This window comes from Canis lupus, chromosome 23 (assembly GCF_003254725.2).
Source record: "Canis lupus dingo isolate Sandy chromosome 23, ASM325472v2, whole genome shotgun sequence".
In the NCBI taxonomy this organism is placed as follows: domain Eukaryota; kingdom Metazoa; phylum Chordata; class Mammalia; order Carnivora; family Canidae; genus Canis; species Canis lupus.
The window spans coordinates 13,664,699-13,684,606 of record NC_064265.1 but is presented as its reverse complement, the minus strand read 5'-3'; the positions used below and the strand labels follow the sequence as shown (position 1 = coordinate 13,684,606).

Below are 19,908 nucleotides of genomic sequence, written 5' to 3'. Positions count from 1 at the left end.
AAGCCAATGCCCTGTGCACATAAACCCCCAAGTAAGCCTTGTAGAAATATTTTAGCAAAAGCCCACACCATAGTTAGAAACCAGAGACTGTGAGAGGAAAAAGGGATTTTCAGAGCCATCTGCTCTCTGCTTCTCCAGCATCTATCCTGCCTGCCCGCAACAGCCTATTTTTGTTGGAAGATACTCAGCTCCCCCATTTCAGGCCACAGGGCTAGATAGGGGGTTGCTACTATCCTAAGGAGTCCAGCACATAACCAGGTTAAGCCAATCACACATTGCAACCATTTCCACTGTGACTAGTTCATAGACGGACACATCATGTGATCCGAACCAACAGGAAAGAATCCATTGTGTGGTTTTTGTTTGTTTGTTTTTTAACTCAAAAATATGTTTTCTTCTCTTCCCTTTTCAGCTTGAGAGGGAGAAAATATTAGACTTGAGGCACTGCAGCCATCTTCCTACAACTTGGATACTATGAGTGAAGTCAGGATATCACAAGGTAGAGAGAGAGACAAGATGGGAGAAATTGAATTCAACAGACATTGTTTAAACCCTGGATCCAGTCATGTCTGATTGGCACATGTTCTAATCATGTGCCTTTTAGTTACATGAGCCAGTAAAGTTCATTTAATCCCTCAAGAAAGTAGTTACTTTGGAAGGTGATCTCAGGAAACATCAGGAGAGTTGTGGAGAGAGGAAGCAGGGAAAAAAGAAAGCCAATAGAAAGTACACTATCTAGCAAGTTACCACTGTGGCCATGGTTGCCCGACCCTAGAGTAAACAGCACAGGTCCCTTCCCCAGATCTCCGGAGAGTTATCCCACCTAAGGATTAAGGGAGTTGGGGTATTTTTACAACAATCCTCGCAAGTCATTGTTTGAGGACTTGGAATTAGTTTGGGGGGCACCTCTGACACCTGTACACATGTGAGCAGAGCAGACTCAAGTAGCCAGAGAAACCCTCAGGAAAGAGATTCAGGCAGAGGTTCCGGCAACTGGAAGTTGGACTGGTATACACAGAAATGGGAATGGCCAAAGGGATATGGGGGAGGTGGGGCGGCCCTGAGGATGCCAGCCAATGCCCCATGTGCACAAAACCATAGACTGGATCCTAATATCCTGCTTCGAAGGCTGCTTGCTGACCAGGACCACACAATTGTACTTTACATTAGCAAGAAATAAACAGTTGTGCCAAGCCACCAAAATTTGGGGATTGTGTGCCACAGCAGGTAGCCTACCATGACTAATACAGGGGGAAAAGCAGGTATTTGTACCGCCAGCCACGCTCATGGCTTAAATCCTGGGATCAGTGGGTGACAGATGATGCAGCTAGATCACTACTGTGTTCATAAAAATCAGTGAGATGCCAGGTGAAGAGCTCTTGAGGCAACAAAGGCATGACAGGCAGGCAGACAGAAGAAAGAGCCTCTGGTTTATATCCCAGAGAAGCCCTGGCTCAGAAATACAGAGGATTCCTGAGCTTTGGCCTTTGGCTGCAGAAGAAGCTGTCTCTCTGAGAGAACAGATCTGATTAAATATTGCAGGCGCACAGACCCATCTATGATTGCAGAATGAAACTCCCCCAGGGGCAGAAACCAGCCCTGAATTTGTACCTAACTTCTAAGCATGGTTACAAGAGAGAGGGCATGATGTCATCTATGGCTGCTGCTCAAAAGAGAAGCCAGCCTCATGGTTACCGCCCCGGGGGCGGGGGAGGTGGGGTGGGGACAATGATGACAAGGGTGTTGGGAACTCGAAGTAGAGAAGAATCAGATGGGGGCTGAAGGGTTACCTAATACCATGACAAGCCATCAGCCTTCACAATAAAGATCATTAACATTTGTTAACCGCCCATCACTTACCAAACATGGTACGGTAATCCCATTTGGTCTCTGACAGTATCATCGCCCACATTTTTTCAGATGAGAAAATTGAAGTTGGGGGGAGGAGAAGTCCCCTGTGCAAGGTCAAGAGCCAGGGAGTGACTGAGCTACCAGACACCACAAACAACACGTATGGCACCGCATCACGCCTCCTCCTCTGAGCTCTCTCTGCCTGGCACACCAGTGTAAGAAACAGAATGTATTGAGAATTTGTGAAGCTGGTAAACTTAAAATAAAATTGCATATTTATCTTAATTTTCCCAATATTCATTTACACATCTTATTTATATAAATAGTTACTCAAATTAATTTTATGTAAGCAGTTATCTAAACATTCCCTTCTAGTAACATATGTGCTATGCATAGACAAGGCATCTAAAAACACTGTATTGAAGGAATAAATGAAAGTACTACATGTATTTCGACGAAGATTTTTTTTCCCATTCTCCTATACAATTGGTGAGCTTTTACTGTCTTAATATCTTTGCTTTTTCAGTCCACTCCACTCTCTCCCTACCTCTTGTCCTTTTAATGCTGCAACAAGCAGCACATCTCACAAATCTTTCCCAGCAGCTGCAATGTTCAGGATCCCATTGCCGCCCCAGCCCCCATCCTGCAGTCCCCTCCTGCATGGCTGCTTTCTCCCTGAGGGACACCACCTTGCTGATCCTCCCTGATAAAAATGATCAACATTCTGTCAAATTTTACAATTCACAGAGGGACGCCTGCATGGCTCAGTGGCTGACCATCTGCCTTTGGCTCAGGGCGTGATCCCGGGGTCCAGGGATCGAGTCTGGCATCAGGCTCTCTGCAGGGAGCCTGCTTCTCCCTCTGCCTATGTCTCTGCCCCTGTGTGTGTGTGTGACTCTCATGAATGAATGAATAAATAAATGAAATAAATAAATAAACATATTTTAAATTTTACAATTCACAGAGCAATCTCTCCAAGATTAAGCCATTTGATTTCCACGGTAAACAGAGAGGAAAGCAAGACAGGTATCATTAACTCTTGTTTCAAATGAGAAGACCGAGGTTCGGATTTGCTCAGGATCATGCAACTAGCAGATGGACAAAGGAAGACTCACACCACGGTTTTCTCTCTGAAAACTTCACACTCCTTACAGCAGATGATGCTGCATCTATCCTCCTCCTGATTCTTGAGACAACTTGCCAAGTGACCACATACCAGCTCTGCCACCTTCCGCTACCACCATCTATGGCAGTAACAGGTAGGATCGCAATGGGGAGCCACCTTACCCCCCCTCTTCTAGGCAACAAGACTGTCATAGAGATAGCGAAGCAATGAGGGGGAGCTGGTGGCCAGAGTAGAGCCTGTGGGATCAGAAGCTGTACCTACAAGCAGTGCCAGCCCTTCCTCAGCTACTTACAATTACCTTCAGAGTCTGAGAAAAACTCCAGGCTCTTAAACATGTTGGAATTGGGGCACAAGAGCACTGGAACCCAGCTCTGCTGCTTCTGTCCCCTTGTGTGAAATTTAACCTCTCTGAACTCCCAAAATGGGGAAGAGAATATTAACATAGCATCTTTCAGCATCAGCCGAGGTAGGTAAAGTGTTTGGCATAAGATCTTAATAATAGAAGCTATCCATATTTATAACAAATTTAACTGTACGTGGTCATAATAATATACATAAAATATACGATAATAAATATAAGTCAACTGAGGATCATAAATAAGACATGAACAGCACAAGGAAACAAAAAACTACCCAAGGAAGTTTTGCAAATGATTCCTATTCCCTTCTTTTTTTTAAGATTTTATTTTTTTTGAGAGAGAGAGAAAGAAGAGAGAGAATGAGCAGTGGGGAAGGGCAGAGGGAGACAGAGAGAAGCAGACTCCTCACTGAGCAGGGAGCCCAATGCGGGACTCCATCCCAAGACCCTGAGCCAAAGGCAGATGCCCAACTGACCAAGCCACCCAGGCACCCCAGTTCCTATTTTCTGTATCACCTCACAAGCATCGAGTACTGGTCCAGCTTCATCCTGTCTGAAATTTTCTTATAAATAATGAGATGGGAGAAGCCTTCACCCAGCATCATTCTTGTGCGTGGAAGGAGCCAAGTAGAACAGACATGCCAAATGCACTGTAATCATGACTGCAAAACTGTGTTTAGGGACATGTTGAATTTGTTCTCTAATGAAGTAACTGCAGCACATTCTGAGTGTGGTGTTTGCTTGGGTGCCATTTGGAGAGAATGAGAGTCTCCCCAACATAGGGAGCTATGTGATTCTGGGGGAAGGTAAGTCTGGGGTTTCAAAGTAGCAGAGCATCTAGATCTGCACCACCCTGGAGAAACCTAGATTCTATTAAAATGTAAACCCTTCAAAAAATAAAAATATAAATAAATAAATAAATAAATAAATAAATAAAATGTAAACCTTTCGAAGGATGCTGACAGTGTTCATCTGGCAGCCAGAGTTCTAGAGGCGGAGCTTTTTCAGGATGAAGAACCCAAGGACTTAGAAGGACTATGTAAAAAAAAATAAATTATGTGTCCATGGCAAGTTTATTATACAAATCTTAAAAATTTGACTTTGATAGCTAAGGGGAAAAAAAGCAAACCCTACTGGAAAATGAGAAAATTTGTTATTTCCAGAAATTAAATTATCCTTGCAGAAGTGTTCATTATCTTAATTAACATAATAGATATACTTTCTATTTATGGAAATAAGGATTCTCTGAACTAATGGAGAATTTATTGATTAATTCCATATGTACTAAGTGACTTCTCTCTTCTAGATGCTGTGCTAAGTTTTAAGAATAGATAAAGAAGAAGATCTAATTCATACTCTTATGGTCTAGTGAGGGGGCGGGGCATGCATTAAGGTTTGGCAAGTACTAGATGAAACCATGGCAGATTCTATTTTCTAAAAATGGTTATGACAACATCTCCTTTGTCATATGCTCTTCTAGAACCTTTTATTCCTCCATCAAGAGGTAGAGCCTAATTCCCCTGCCCCTAAATCTGAGCAGGCTGGTGACTCACTTCTAGCTAAGAGAATGCAACAAAAGTGACAACGTGACTTCCAAAGCTAAATCCCAATAGGCAATGTAACCTCTGCCTTGCCTTCTGGAGTAATCACTTTTGAAGACTTCAGTTGTCACATAAGCAGTCTGACTGCCCTGAGGATGTCATGCTGTGAAGAAACCCAAACTAGCCTGTGCAGAGATACCAGATGGAGAGGCTCTGAGATCACATTAAAGGAGGGAGATGCTTGCAAGCTGACATGGTCCAACACTCTTCCTCTCTCTACAGCCACCATTTCGCTGCAACTCAGTGAGGACCCTAAGCTAGATGTACCCAGCTGGAGCCTTCCAGAATTCCTGACTCACTGAAGCCACATGAGGTAAGATGGTTGCTCTCCCTCTACAGCATTGAGTTTCATGGTGTTTTATCATGCAGAAATAGTACCTGGAATGGGGACCCTTGAGATGGAACCCTACTCTCTCTGTTCACCAATGTTCAGTGTGGTGATTACAACACCTGGCACATAGTATTTCAGAAATATTTGTTGAGTTTTGGTAAGTAGAGGTAAATGTTAGGTATATTAGCAACATAAAGGAAAAATGAATAATGACATTGATGAATTAGGAAATGCTTCCCAGAGGAAGTGACAAATCAAGTGAATCTCAAGGGATGAATCAATATTGTTCAGTCAAACAACGGATGGGAAGGGAATGCCAGGCAGAAGAGAGAGCAATTGCTAAGGCACAAAGGCATAGAATGGCTGGGTAGATTTAGGGAAGCATAGGTAATTCAGCAGGGCTGAAGTCGGGATGAAATGAAGGTAGGTGATGAGGAATGTGGCAGAGGAGATAGGCGGAAACAGATCAGGAGAGGCCTTGTATGCTCAGTGGGTCTCAGAGCCACAGACACAGCCCCACCACACCCTCTCCCCATTTCCAAACAGGAGGCCTTCTCAGGCCAGTGACACCTCTCCTCCATGTCTTCCACTGTGTCTATGCCTGGATTGGGTGTGTAGGTTTCTTCCCTTGACCTTGTGTTGCTAGATGGGTGAGAACTCTATGAAGTGACTCAGCTATAGACACGTTTCAAAGACCTTATCTGCTCCTCATTGAGCTGTATGCAGTTTTTCTAGAGGGTGACACAAATCCTTTCAGTTCTTGTATCTCCAAGCCTCTATGGATTATATGGAGAAACTACCCACCTTTCAGAGACACAAGCAGGGAAAGAAGACTCAGGGATACACTTGTGTCTAAGCTCTTTGCCTTTCCCACAGTTTTCCATATTTTTTCCCTCCAAGTCCAGAACATCCTTATTTTAGTCTTGCCAAGGATAGCTTGCCTCTCCAGTTGATCTCTCAAACGTGTTGTTTGTACTCCTGGACTTTAGGCTTTGAACTGGAAAGTCATAACTAACTCCTTTGTTATCTGTGCTCTGCAGGGACATCTTTAAGACAGTGTATCAGTCAGTGCAGGCTGTGTAGTGCTGCAGGAATAAGTATCCCAACACTCAGTGACAAAACACAACCAATATCTCTCTGTCTCATCTGACCAGGAGGGTGCTCTGCTCACCTGGCTACTCAGGACCCCAGGTAGACACAAGCTCCCTCTCAACATGTGCTTCCGCCATTACCCCATCAGGGTAAAGAGAAGGTGTGGGACTGTTCATTAGCTTTTAAAGCTTCTGCTCAAAAAACAAAACAAAACAAAACAAATATATACACACACACACACACACACACACACACACATACATACACATCTCACCATTGGAACTAAAAAGCAAAGCTGTTATAGAAGTTACAGGAAAAGATCAAGGAAAAATAACCTTAGCTATTGTCTTAGTCTGCTTAGGCTACCATAACATAATTCCAGAGACTAGGTGGCTTAAACAACAGGATTTTATTTCTCACTGTCGGAGGCTGGAAGTCCAAGATCAAGGTACTAGCATGGTTGGCCTCTGATGAGGACTCCCTTCCTGGCTCATAGGTAGCCAGCTTCTCACTGTGTCTTTACATGACCTCTTTGTGCAAGGAAGGGGGTGGAGCTGAGGGGTCTATGTCTACAGCAGTCTAGACTTTGATGATATATATATATATATATATATATATATATATATATATATATATATATTTTGTTAGAAGCATCTCAATTTGAACCTCAGCCATGCTACAGCTGGTGTTCAGCAGTGGCAATGTTTGGGTACTTTTGTAAACCAGCAGGTCGACCTCAGGAGAAGCCAACCTTAAGTGAAATGATTCACATTCAAGCTTTGATCTCCTCTGAAAGGAGCAAGAGCAGGTTCAGTCCTAACCAACTGGGTTTAGAGATTGGGGAGGCAGAGAGTGATTCTTTCCCACCTGGCCCCAGAAACCATGGATTCATGGAGAAAACTATTTTCTTCTGCTCCTTGAATTCCTGGTGACCCATATATTATGTATAAGATCTTCTCCTCTCCCAGAAGATTTTGGCTCTTGGCTCTCCCTATAAGAGGAGAGGTAATGGATCTGGTTAGACCCATAAGGAAAGTATCATTACAACTGCGTGAGTTTTTCTGGGTCTCTCTCTATCTTCTCATCTGCCCTGTAGAGAAGACCCACTCCTGCTGGAAGATGTTTAGAGGTCCTATTTATGGCTGGATGTATATGTTCAACTCAGAGGAGAAAGTGTAAGAAACCCATTGGGTCCTTTGTCTGTATTGTACACTCCAAAATCTATCCTTACAACAATAATTCTAATCTTGTTTACTTGACTTTCATGGAAAATATCAATAGCCAAGCTTTACATAGTGCTCAGAATGTGCCAGACTCTGTTCCAAATGATTTACATATACTAATTTATTTAATCATCATAAAACCCTATAAGGTACATGGGAGGCCTCACAAAGATGTCCACACCCTGACCCCCAAAAGCAAAGACAATTGCTATGGTTACATGACAAAAGGAAAATTAAGGAATTAAGGTTGTGAATTGGCTGACCTTAAAATAAGATTACCCTGGATTTTCCACCTGGGCCCAGTGTACTCATAAGGGTACTTTAAAAAGGCAGAGGGGAGGCAGAAGTGTTCTCTGTGGAGTAAGGCAATATGAGAAAGGCTTGCTGGCTTTGAAAATGAAAGAAGGGGGGCACCCTGGATGGCTCAGTGGTTTAGCGCTGCCTTTGGCCTGGGTTGTGATCCTGGAGACCCGGGATCGAGTCCCACATCAGGTACCCTGCATGGAGTCTGCTTCTCCCTCTGCCTCTCTCTCTCTCTCTCTGTGTGTGTGTGTGTGAGTGTGTGTATCTCATAAATAAATAAAAATCTTTAAAAAAAATGGAGGAAGGGGCCAGCAGCCAAGGAGTATAGGTGTCCCCCAGAAGCTAGAAAAGTCAAGAAAATAGATTTTCCCCTAGAGCCTCCAGAAAGAAACACAGCCCTGCCAACACCTTGATTTTAACTCAGCAAGGCCCATTTCAGACCTCTGACTTCTGGAACTGCAGGATAATACACGTGTATTGTTTTTAACTCCCAAGGTTGTGGTAATTTGTTACGGCAGCAATAGGAAACGGACACAAGGCAGGTTCTGTCATTATCCCCACTAACCCCCAATGAAACTGAGGTGAGGAAATGTCTGTCCAAGATCACACTCAGGCCACCTGATCTGAAAGTCTGCCTTCTTGATCACTGTGCCAGCCGCCTTTCCAGTGCTTTCCTCAGATGGATTAGAAATGGATGGGAAGAGGGATGCAATCAATTAGTACCTTTACAAATCCCATTGGGGAGAGAAGACAATAACAAACATTCTGTAAGTATTTATAGCTCTGGGCATTTGGTAAGCATTCTCTTGTCTGACCCTAAGAACAACCGGATAGCAGACACAATCATTATTCCCATTTAGCAGATGGGACAATTGAGTTCTGCAGAGGGGAAGTGACTTGTCCAATGTCAGGAGATTAGTAAGTGATGGTAGTAGTTGCACCTGCTGGCTCAAAGACGAGCCAGTACGTGTATTGCTAAACTTGAAGAATCTACCTTTACAAGGCCTCCAAGAAACATGGATATATGCTGTCCTGCCTGGCCGCCCTGCTGACAAAATATCACAGAATTCAGGGAAGGGGGCATCTTCGGCTCTTCTGCATGGACAGAGCCCCATACTCTGAGAGCAATCCCTGCTCCTGTCACCAGGAGGCCAGGAATACCTGGAAGACATAGGGGTATGGCTGCTCTTACCTCCTTTGTGGTTACACATGAGCCATCCCCAGAGGTTTTCAGAAATACCTAGGGCATAGAGCTGAGCCTTTGGAGGAAAAGTGGGTGTAAGAATCAACAAAAATGAGATAGCATCTGTCCTGTGACTCTGTCTATATCCATAGTTGGTGATATTAGGAAAAGCAAGCTGTTGCTGTGCTATTCACAACAAAATCTCAATGACATAACAATAAGCCCTTATGTCTCACTTACGTGCCCAGAGTTGGGCTGATCCAGGCTGGGCCAAACTGGGCCTGGTCATTGGTCATGAGTCAGATCCAAGTCTGCACCACGTATTTCTCATTATTCTGGGCCCAGCAGGCTACCTGGGACACCTTGTCTTTTTCATATTAATAGTAAAGTTTGAGGACAAGGAGAAAACAGGGTGCCTCTTAAGGAGGAGGCTTGGAACTTGCATGTTGCAACTGCTACCCTCTTTGGCCATATCAAGTCATGTGGCTAAACCCATGAAGTGTTTATGCTGTGTGCATAAAGGCTGGCTCATTGCAAACTCATTATTTCTGAAAGAACTTCTGAGGTGTGCTGAGCTCAAAGAGAAAGGAGGGAAATTTGTTTTCAATTATCCTCTCAACTGAACACTAAACAAAACAGCAGAGAAAAGCTGAAGCTGTAAACCATATAGTTCTCACAATAAGATAAAAATATGATTTATGAAAGTTTACAAAGGTAGAAAGAGAGCCTGATCTTTTCTTTGAGAGGGAAAAAAAAAAGCAAATGACAGGTTTGGAGAACATGAACATATTAATTGTGTAGGGTTAAAAAATATGGTACTGGACATAAAATGTTGGATTTTCCAGTTTGCTGTAAGATATTAAAGGGTTCTCTTTCCTGACTCCCAGGAACATCATCTGAGGAAAGAACAGGAATTTCTTAAGCAAGTGAAGAAGATGGCTTTTGCAGTTTTATATTGCTCTCATTTTTTCTCTTCATGTGCTTTCTCTTGCTTTCATAATTAAAAACAAATAACAGTAGCGGTAGGATTTGCCCTGGGATTTTGTTAGAATGAAGAAGGATGGCTCTAATTCTCTATAAATTAGTTCTGCTAGTGACTGTACCCATTGAATTTCTGCTCAGGAAGTTACAACAGAAAAAACAACATGCTTTGGAATCAGACAAATCCTTAGCCTTGATTTCCTTTTCTATAGGATTGAGATGTTTGTGCCTGATTCAATTCAATAAGTGATTTTGAATATTAATTGATAATTTCCAAAAGGGAATGATCACATTGGGAAAATTTTTAGTCTTGAGTTATCGTTTTTGTTCTCTTCCTTATGCCTATTCTACCAGGTGGACCTTGAGTTAGAGTGATCACATGCTTCACTTATTTCCTCCTTGCATCAAATGACAGGATTATGGCTAATCTGGAAATCCTTTGTGTATAATCCTTAACAAATCCTCAGGCAGCCTTCCTCCATGTGGAGACTCAACAATGCCCTCTACAAGCCACAAACAAAGGAGAGGAGAGCTGGGGAGGGAACCCCTTGTTGGTTTGCAAATGCTTCACTTTAGAAGTGACACACATTGCTTGTACTCATAGCCTAGTGGTCAGAACTAGTCACATGACCCAGACTCCCTGCAATGGAAATAGGGAATATGAATACCTATTAACCTAGCAGTAAATATCTCTGCCACACAAGGTTTCAAGAGAACCAATCCAAGTCTTAGCTCCCCTGACCACAAGTGATGCTGGGTAAGCTGAGCAGACAGGCACACCCTCTTGCCCTCCCATCTGTCCAATGTGGTCATCATTTTAGGAGCTCAACAAGAAGAGTGATACTAGAGTTCAGGGAAAACTTTTGATTATTAAGAATACACTCAAAAGACAAAATATAGTGTAATGGGCTGAGATTAGGGAGGAGCCCTGCAAATCTGGTGCCTGGAAATCAAGTCAACGGGATGCCAAGAAGAAAAGAAATATTGAACAATGTGGAAACATTTACGAGAAATCTAGAGCACAGCTATGCACTGGTAGCTTCCAAGGCACAGCCTTCCCACAGATGTGTTTTGTATTACTTACACAAGGTCTAAAAGATGTTTTTAATTAACTGCCAATGTTTAAAAATGGGAAATTGTACATAAAAATCTAGACTTTTCCTCTTCTGTTGAAAATTTGGAAGATTGGGTAACACTGAGTCAGCAACAATTTTTCCACAATGCCTGGCAATCATTAGCTGGAGGTGAGGGGCTGCTGCTCCCTATAGATGCTTTGCCATTCACCAACCCCTACTGAGCTCTGTTCATTCATTTATAGTAACTGATGATCCAAGAGGAGTTTGGGTTTGCAACTTCTGGTCTCATTGAGCTGATGGGAGCTCTTTCCAGCTCTGTGAACAATCATACTACATAAGTTACATAGAAATAAACCAACAGGGGCCACCTGAGTGGCTCAGTGGTTGAGCATCTGCCTTTGGCTAGGTCATGATTCCAGGGTCCTGGAATCGAGTTCTGCATCAGGCTCCCCACAGGAAGCCTACTTCTCCCTCTGCTTATGTTTATGGTCTCTGCCTCTCTCTATCTCTCTGTATGTCTCTCATGAATAAATAAATAAAATCTTTTTTAAAAACTACAAAGACAGGGCAGCCCGGTAGTTTAGTGGTTTAGCGCCACCTTCAGTCCAGGGCCTGATCCTGGAGTCTGGGATGAGTCCAACATCGGGCTCCCTACATGGAGCCTGCTTCTCCCTCTGCCTGTGTCTCTGCCTCTCTCTCTCTCTCTCTCTCTCTCTCTCTCTGTGTCTCTCATGAATAAATAAATAAAATATTAAAAAAAAAAAACTACAAAGACAGAGCTCGTTTCAAATAAGAACCTCACACAGCTCTCCCCAGGCACCATTACAGGCCAGAACACCTCTTCTGGAAAACAATTTCACAAGGTATCAAGGACTTTCCAAATGTCTACACTCCTTGACCCTGTAATTTCACCCCGGAGACCCTGTGTTAAAGACACCTTCCCTACAGTGCTTTACATAACAGTACATTATGACTTTACTTATAATGGAAAACCATTGGAAGCCCCTGAAAAGTTTATGCTGAAATCGTTAGGTAAACTATACTATGTACACTTAGTGGGCTCTTATGCATAGAGACAAGTACCAATTGAGGGTCGTGCTATTAAATGACAAGCCTATACTCTGAAAAATATTAATTCATACAAATCAACTGAGGAGCTGTTGCAGAAGGTCATCGAGAGAAGACCTGACCACCACTTGACCTGTGATCTGGACCTGGGCACTCGAAGCTCTTCACCCCCAACCTGTCCTTGGAATGTGGGTTCCTCTTGCCTTTCCTGCTCCCCAGAGGCTGCTTCAAGGTCACAGCCTTACGATTGTGATGTGGTGTTGAGAACACCTGCATGGTATATGTGACTGAATCCAGTTAAGGCCTCTTTACAAACTTTTAAGGTTTAGCAGGCAGGTGTGGGGATTCACTGTCTTTCACCTGCCCAAGGGAAGCCTTGGATAGAATTTCCTTGGTTCATCAAATCTGCCACCTACCCACATGGAGTGGCCTGCATGGTCATCTCCCTGCTCTCTGAGTACCAGCCAGTTTCAGATCTCACTCAGGATGGGCCTGATGGTGTAAACCAACAGAAGCTCTTTAAGATTAAAAACCACTCAGGAGATATGTCTGCTAAATGTAATGTGTTATCTGTGATAGAATCTAGTTTGGAAAAATACTGCTAGATAAGACATTGTTTGAAGTTGGCCAAATTTGAATAAGAACTTTTATTAAATAATTCTATTGTATCAACATTAAATAAATCCTAAATTGGGTGATTTTGTTGTGATTATATGAGTGTCTTTGTTCTTAGGAGATACTCCTGAAATACTGAGAATAAAGAGTCATAAAGCCTTCGACTTAATCTCCAATGAGTTGGGGAAAAAATAGTGATAGTATTACTATTGTATATGTAATGGAGAGATAATACAAATGTGGCAAAATATTAACAATTGGTAAATCTGAGTGAAGAGTAAATAGGTAGTTCATTGTACTATTTCTTAAATTTCAAATTTCTTGAAATTTTTCTGTGTTTTAAAATTTTTTTTCAATTAGAAATTAAAAAAAAAGATACTCATCTGGAAAATGTCATGGCATTATGTTGAATAAAAGATTCAAGCCAGATAATCATGTATCCAGTGTCATCTTAATTTAGAAAACTCCCTCCATATAGAAGATGACACTGGAAGAAAAATGTGGAAACATTAATATCTAAATTTGTAGGTGAAGTGACCTGGGAATGCCTTGATACTTCCATTTTTCTATGTTTTCTTCACATTTTTAATAACCATCTATCACTTTTATAATGAAAAAAAAAATCCAACTACCAAGCACCATGGGAAAAAAACAAAGTCATTATTTTCTACCTCCACAACTTTGAGCCAGAAGCCAAGACCCAGAGCAATGACAGAGGAAATGGGTTCAAGCTCTCAGCTATTACGGTGTGAAACACTGTGTTTCAAGGGTTGCCAAGTGACCTTTAATGAACACCTGTCTGAGACAGAAAAATCATAGTATTCCAGGCTTAGGACTCAATGTATAATTTAGCTTTAGTGTCACAGTGGGACCGCTGGGTATATCCCCAGATTTAAGATTTGTGGCCAAGCCAAGAAGTAATTTTTAATTTGGCTGTTTCTCCATGGACATAGGTAGGCTTCAGGTTCACATGCTGCAAAGTAGTGAAACTTGACTTCAGATCAGAAAGGCTTTTTTTTTTCCTTTTAAGATAAAAACTTTATTTTACAATTTTATAAAGTAGCTTTCCATTAGGCATAAATCAAGTGGGTCAGGCTGAACTGATTCATTAGCCCACAAGCCTTTCATTGCGGGCAAGGTCAGCATTCTCTTAGCTCTGGGAAGGGGGGCAGGTGGGGATCAGAGCCTAAGACTCCCCCATGGCTCTTCCCCACCTCCTTCCAGCTACTTCCTTCTACCTGAACTTCTGTTCTGTGTCTTTTTCCTGGCTCCTGTTCTCAAATCCCCCCTCCTCCTCTAGACCTCTCCTAAAAGAGGAATCTGTCTCTCGCTTGTCTATCTGAAATATCTCTACATCCTTAAGAGCCTTCTTCCTTCCCCTGGCCTTATAAGCATGCAGTGCAAGTCTCCCTTCTCTCTACTCCAAGGTCTCCAGGCTCTATCCACCCCTGCCTCTCCCCACATCTGTCACTCTATCTTGCTGGAACCATATCTATCTTTGGAATCACAGCCAGCAACTTGCACCCACATAGCCTGGCATTTCTTATGACTCTTTTAATTGTCTCCCTTATTGGCTGGGACAAGAGCTTTTGTTCTGACTCTAAGACTTGCCTTGGCAGAGCCTAGGTTGGAGCTTGTCTAGACCAGAGAAGTAAGCTATCAACATTGCCAAGTCCCCTCCAAGAGACCAGAGACCTTCTTACCTCCCCTGGCAGTTGTGGTGTTCCTCTGGTCCAATTGACCATCATTACGCTGCCTCTAAGCCTTCATCCTGGTGAGCTGGTAGAAATATCAACCTCCGCCATGCTAAAAGCTTCCCACTCCCCAGGGGTTATGCAAAGGTCCTATGTGATGCCAAGGCATTAAATGAAAACCCCTTGAGATCAAACCCTGTCTCTGTTACTTAACAGCTGTGAGAACTCATGCAAGTCACCCACCCTCTGTTTGTTTCCTTATTTGTGGAGTGGGAATAATAGTATCTGCCTTGTGGGGATGTTCAGAAGATGAAATGACTTAAAATACATAAAATGCAAAAAAACAAAACAAAACAAAAAAACCCCACCAGTGCCTGGCATATAACAAGCTTAAAGAGTTAGTTTTTGTTACTGTTAATGCATCTGTATTGATTATGGGCCACTGTCCTGGAGCACATCTCCTTGAGATCCAATTGTTTCATCACTTCCTTGACACATTCAGGATTTAGGAATACTTGGAGAAGCAGGGAGCTCCTGTGCCCAGGATCCAGGCCCCTTGGAGGCGTCTTCAACCTTCCCTGCTGGAGCCCTGCCACCTCCTTGCGGGCTTCCTGGGAGCAGGGCAAGCTCCTGGTTTCTCTGGAGTCCATAGAACATGAAGGCATAGAGCAGAAACTCAAAGCTTTATTAGGAAATGAATGAAAGAATCTCTAATGACTAAAAACTCAAATTAAAAAGGGATATAAGGAGATAGAGGAAAGAGCAGATGACAGAAGACAAACTGGTTTGACAGAATGACAGTCATCTTCCACTTCTGCTCACCGTGAGTTTGTGAGAGCTGGGCTTCAGGGTTTAGGGGAGAAAACAGGATGATCCTAAGGATTTTTGTCTTCAGGCAGACCCTGGCCAGCATTTGCTCCTTAGATGGCACAGATTCTTGCTGAGACTAGAGCTACTGGCCAGGCTCCTTTGTGTGCCAGGTAGACATGGCTGGGCATTGGACATCAGAAGTGATGCGCTGCTCTATTTGTATATGAAAAAGTTGGCACTTGTTTCTAATTAACCCCTTTTGGTGGCACCTTTCGTTCTTAGCAAGTTTCTGGTGTCACCAAATGGAATGTAAATTTAAGATAAAATCATCATTTAAAAAAACCTAAAAAAAAAAAAAAAAAAAACCTACAGAGATGGGGTCACAGGGTATAATTGGAGAGAGCATTGACTTTGGTTATGGCCTTGGTTGTATGGCAAATGGTTTATAGACCTGAATGCATAAATCAAAGGAAGATCTCCCCAGTGGAGGGATTTTAGCACTGGAATCATGAATAAGAAAGACACTTCTGGTTTAGAGGCAAGGTATGTCAAAATCCTCCCTCAAATAACAACCACTATGGAATATCTGTAAGTTGGTGAGAGTCCTACGAACATTTATACTACTACTTATAATCCGTTCGTGTATTCCACGTACTTGACAGCCACATACTATGTGACTTCAGAAAGGTTACTCAGCCTTCTCATGACTCAGGTTTTTTGTTTGGTTGGTTGTTGTGGTTGTTGTTGTTGGTTTTTTTTTTTTTTTTTTTTTTTAATGGTGCTAGTAATATCACTCAGGGAAAATATTCCTACTCCTAGTTAGAATATGGAAAGTCACAAGAGATCGTTACTACCACTATCGTAGCGAAAGCGAAATGACCAGACTGAACCCTGTGGAGAAAAGGAAAGAGCATGGAACATCTATAAACCAATATCAAATGTTCTACTGCACACGTAGCTGGAGTCTCAGAAAGGGAGGAGTGAATGGGGCCAAAGACATATTTAAAGAGATAAAGATTGAGAGAATTTTCCAAAACGGATGGACAACACCAAACCACATACAAAAAGCTGAGAAAACCCTCCAAAAAGAAAGACAGAGAAAACTCCCCCCAAGCATTTCAGACTCAAACTGCAGGAACCAAAGGCATAGACGATCTCACAAGCAGCTGGGAACAAAAGACAAATGACATCCAGGGGGAGAGTAGAGACTTACTGGAGACTTCTAATCAGAAAAGCTGAAGCCAAGAGAACAAAAGATTGGCTATTTTAACGTAGCAAGCAGAAAAAGAAGCTATCTTAAATTTTACATTCAGTTTTGCTCCACCACATCCCTCTTAAACCAATAGCAGGTGGTACCTTTATTGCATCTTCCAGCCAGGGCGATGTCAAGTCCTGGCTGAACTTTCTTTTACATTTGCAAAGCCCTCTAGGACTGTCACCTGGCCCACAGGACCACCCATTCCTTCAGCAGCCCTAAGCTCACTAGACATCCCAGGAGCAGCAACTTCACTCCTGATCAAAGTGGCAGTTCCCAGCCTCCATATCGCCTGGGAGCCTCCTGGGTACTTTAAAATATCAACCACACCCAAGCCCCACAACTAAAGACTCCAATTTCATTGTTCTGGGGGGTGTCTGTGCATTTTCCTTTTTAATTTAGCAAAAATAATTGGCGTGGACAGCCAGGTACCTTGCAACCTTTTGTTTAAATAGGATGCTTTCTCTTGTTAAGACGGATATGATTTAAATACTCACCTGTTGGGGCATCTGGGTGGTTCAGTTGGTAAGCGTGTGCTTCCGACTCAGGTCATGATCTCAGGATCCTGATATCAAGCCCTGCATCAGGCTCCCTACACAGCAGAGAGCCTGCTTCTCCCTCTACCTCTGCCCCTGTTCATGTGCTCTCTCTCTGGCTCATTCTGTCTCTTGATTAAATAAATAAAATCTTTTAAAAAAAATACATAAATACCCACATTGTTTCTTCTGTTGAATATTATGTAAGTTTTCTAACTGTTTTAAAAATTAGTAGCTAGAACTGTCCTTTGGCAAGATTGCTATACAGCTGGCTTGCTCCCAAATTTGGATGCACTGTTGGTATCACCAGGAGAATTCTAAACTATTCTGATACCTAGATTCATAAGAGATTCTAATTTCCTTGGGATGGGTGACAGCCTGGGCATCTGGATTTTTATAAGCTCCACTGCTCCTGAGATTTCTAAAAGGTCCAAGTTCCTAGTAAGAGGTTGAGGAATTCTGGCCAACCAGAGATTGTCATGGAGAGCAAACAAGAACAGATGGCATCAGACGAACTCCTAGGCCTCTGGCCTGCAACTTGCCCCTGTATTTGCTCAGCCACCATTTTCCTTCCCTAAAAGGGCATCCTTGGGACACCCTGTGGCCCCGCTGCATGTCAGCGTCCAGCTGGCTGCCTGCTTACTGCCGAGAGCTGCACCTTACAGGGACCTCACACATATTCCCCTGCTGTCTAGTGCCCAGCCACAAAACGGAAATCTCATTACATCAAAATTGAGGGAGTTGCCAGAAAACAAACGGTTGCTGCTGTCTGGGGATATTGAAAACCCTGGGGGAGGGTGGATTCCTGAGCATTGCTGCAGGCTGTCACCACACTCAGCAGCTGTTACCATTGCAGGGAAAACCTGCCACCAGATTGATGGCTAAGCTATGTTGTCCCCTTCCCCATCCTCTTCCAGTTGGGTAGGAAGAGGCGTCCCCCAGCCACAAATTTAGGGTCCTCAGCACACTGACGTTACCTCCTTGGCTTAAGCAGCCTCATTACCAGGATCATGTCATTCAGCCACGGGGAGGACTTAATTGCTGTACAATTACTGTTCCACTGAGTTCTGTAAATCCAACTTCTGTTTTCTGATATTAATGCTTCAGGGACTGAAATAAAGCCACAATTCTTCTCATCTTTGCATTTTTGTTTTTTGTTTTTGTTTTTTTCCCCTTTAGTACCTACCTCTTCTATTAAGGTTCATAGTTTTTCAAAGAATGCTCCCCAAATCATACATTTATATCATCTGGGGTATCTGTGAAAATCTTAGATTTCTAGACCTACCACAACACCACTGAATCTTATCTAAAGTAGTAACAGTTACTGTATTCTTAAAAGTACCCCCAGGTAATTGTAAAGATTGAGAACCACTGATCGGAGGCAGTATCCTGGGAAACAAAGTTTCCTGAGGCTGGTTCCAGTGTGGCAGTTTGCTGGTTGAATGTCCTTGAGCAACCTCTCTGGGTTTCAGTATCCTCCTCTGGAAAATAGAGCTGAAGTATCATCTACCCTGTAGGATCGTTGTGAGGTCAAAATGAACCAGCATAGTTAGCAAGCTTAGATGAACGAGTACCAGGCACACAGTAGGAGCTCATCGCCACCAATCCATTCAGTAAGCAAAGATTAACCTCATTAAATGTCAAAGAATGAAGCAAAGCAGAGTATGTTAAGTGCTAAAAGTGTAACAGAAATATGTTCATTAAAATATAGCAGAGGTTAAGATACCTCCGGCATACCTGAGGCTGGAGGCTTTAATCGGGATATAAGCAGACCTCACCTTAAACTGAGAAAATTTCAGTCCATCGGTGTAGAGATCCAAGTCAAGAGTACTACCTAGCTGATTCTTATTTTTCTTTTTCATTTAATTATTTAATGCACATAATTTATGAATGTAATACATTATATATCACAGATGTCACATATGATATACATATCATATATACAATCATATATACATATATAGTTGAATATGAAAAATGAATAAAATTACACATGCTTTTAAAAAAAGGTTTACAGAAAAATCAAGTACGTGATGCAGAGTTCCTACATACCTCCTGCTTGCAGTTCCCCATTATTAACATCTTGCACTAGTGTGTAATAGGTATGTTACAATTCATAAATCAATACTGATACAATATTACTAATTAATGTCCAAAGCATAGATTAGATTTCACTGTTTTCAGTTCTATGGGTTCTGATAAATGTATAGTGACATGTATCCACCTTATAGTATTGTACAGAAGTTTCACTTCCCTAAAACCCCTATGCTCCAACAGTCCATCTCTCCCCCACTTTACCTCAAACCTTTAATGATCACTGACCTTTTTATGGTGTCTGTAGTTCTGCTTTGTCCAGAATATCATAGAGTTGGAATCATGCAATCCAGCTTTTTCAAACTGATTTTCTTGATTTAGCAATAATGTTTGGTTCCTCCATGCCGTCTTATGGATTAATGACTCACTCTTTTTTATCATTACATAATATTCTATTGCACTTTAAAGGATGCAGCACTTTATGTACTCCCATATTGAAGGATGTCTTAACTGCTTCCAGTTTGGGGCAATGATTAATAAAATTCCTATACACATTTGTGTGCACGTTTTCCTGTGGACATGTTTTCAGCTCATTTGGGTGAATACCAATGAGCGCAACTGTGGAATCATAGAGTGAGATTATGTTTAAGTTTGTGAGAAACTGCCAGTTTTCCTATGTGGCTGCCCTATTTGCATTCCCACTAGCAATGAACTAGAGTTCTTGTTGCTCTACATCTTTGCCAGCATTTGGTGGTGTCAGCGTTCTGGATT

The 19,908-nt window shown here is 42.4% G+C and overlaps 1 long non-coding RNA gene across 8 annotated transcripts in view; it reads left to right on the top strand.

The window, feature by feature from the left end:
- The window catches only part of LOC112668666 (uncharacterized), a 62,777-nt gene that overhangs the window by 6,221 nt on the left and 36,648 nt on the right, over positions 1 to 19,908 (top strand). For all 8 annotated transcript variants that reach the window (XR_007405187.1, XR_007405188.1, XR_003141780.3 and 5 more), the window contains 4 exons: positions 413 to 499; positions 1,921 to 2,066; positions 2,816 to 3,110; positions 5,159 to 5,249. This is a non-coding gene — a long non-coding RNA (uncharacterized LOC112668666). The remainder of the gene's footprint in view (positions 1 to 412; positions 500 to 1,920; positions 2,067 to 2,815; positions 3,111 to 5,158; positions 5,250 to 19,908) is intronic.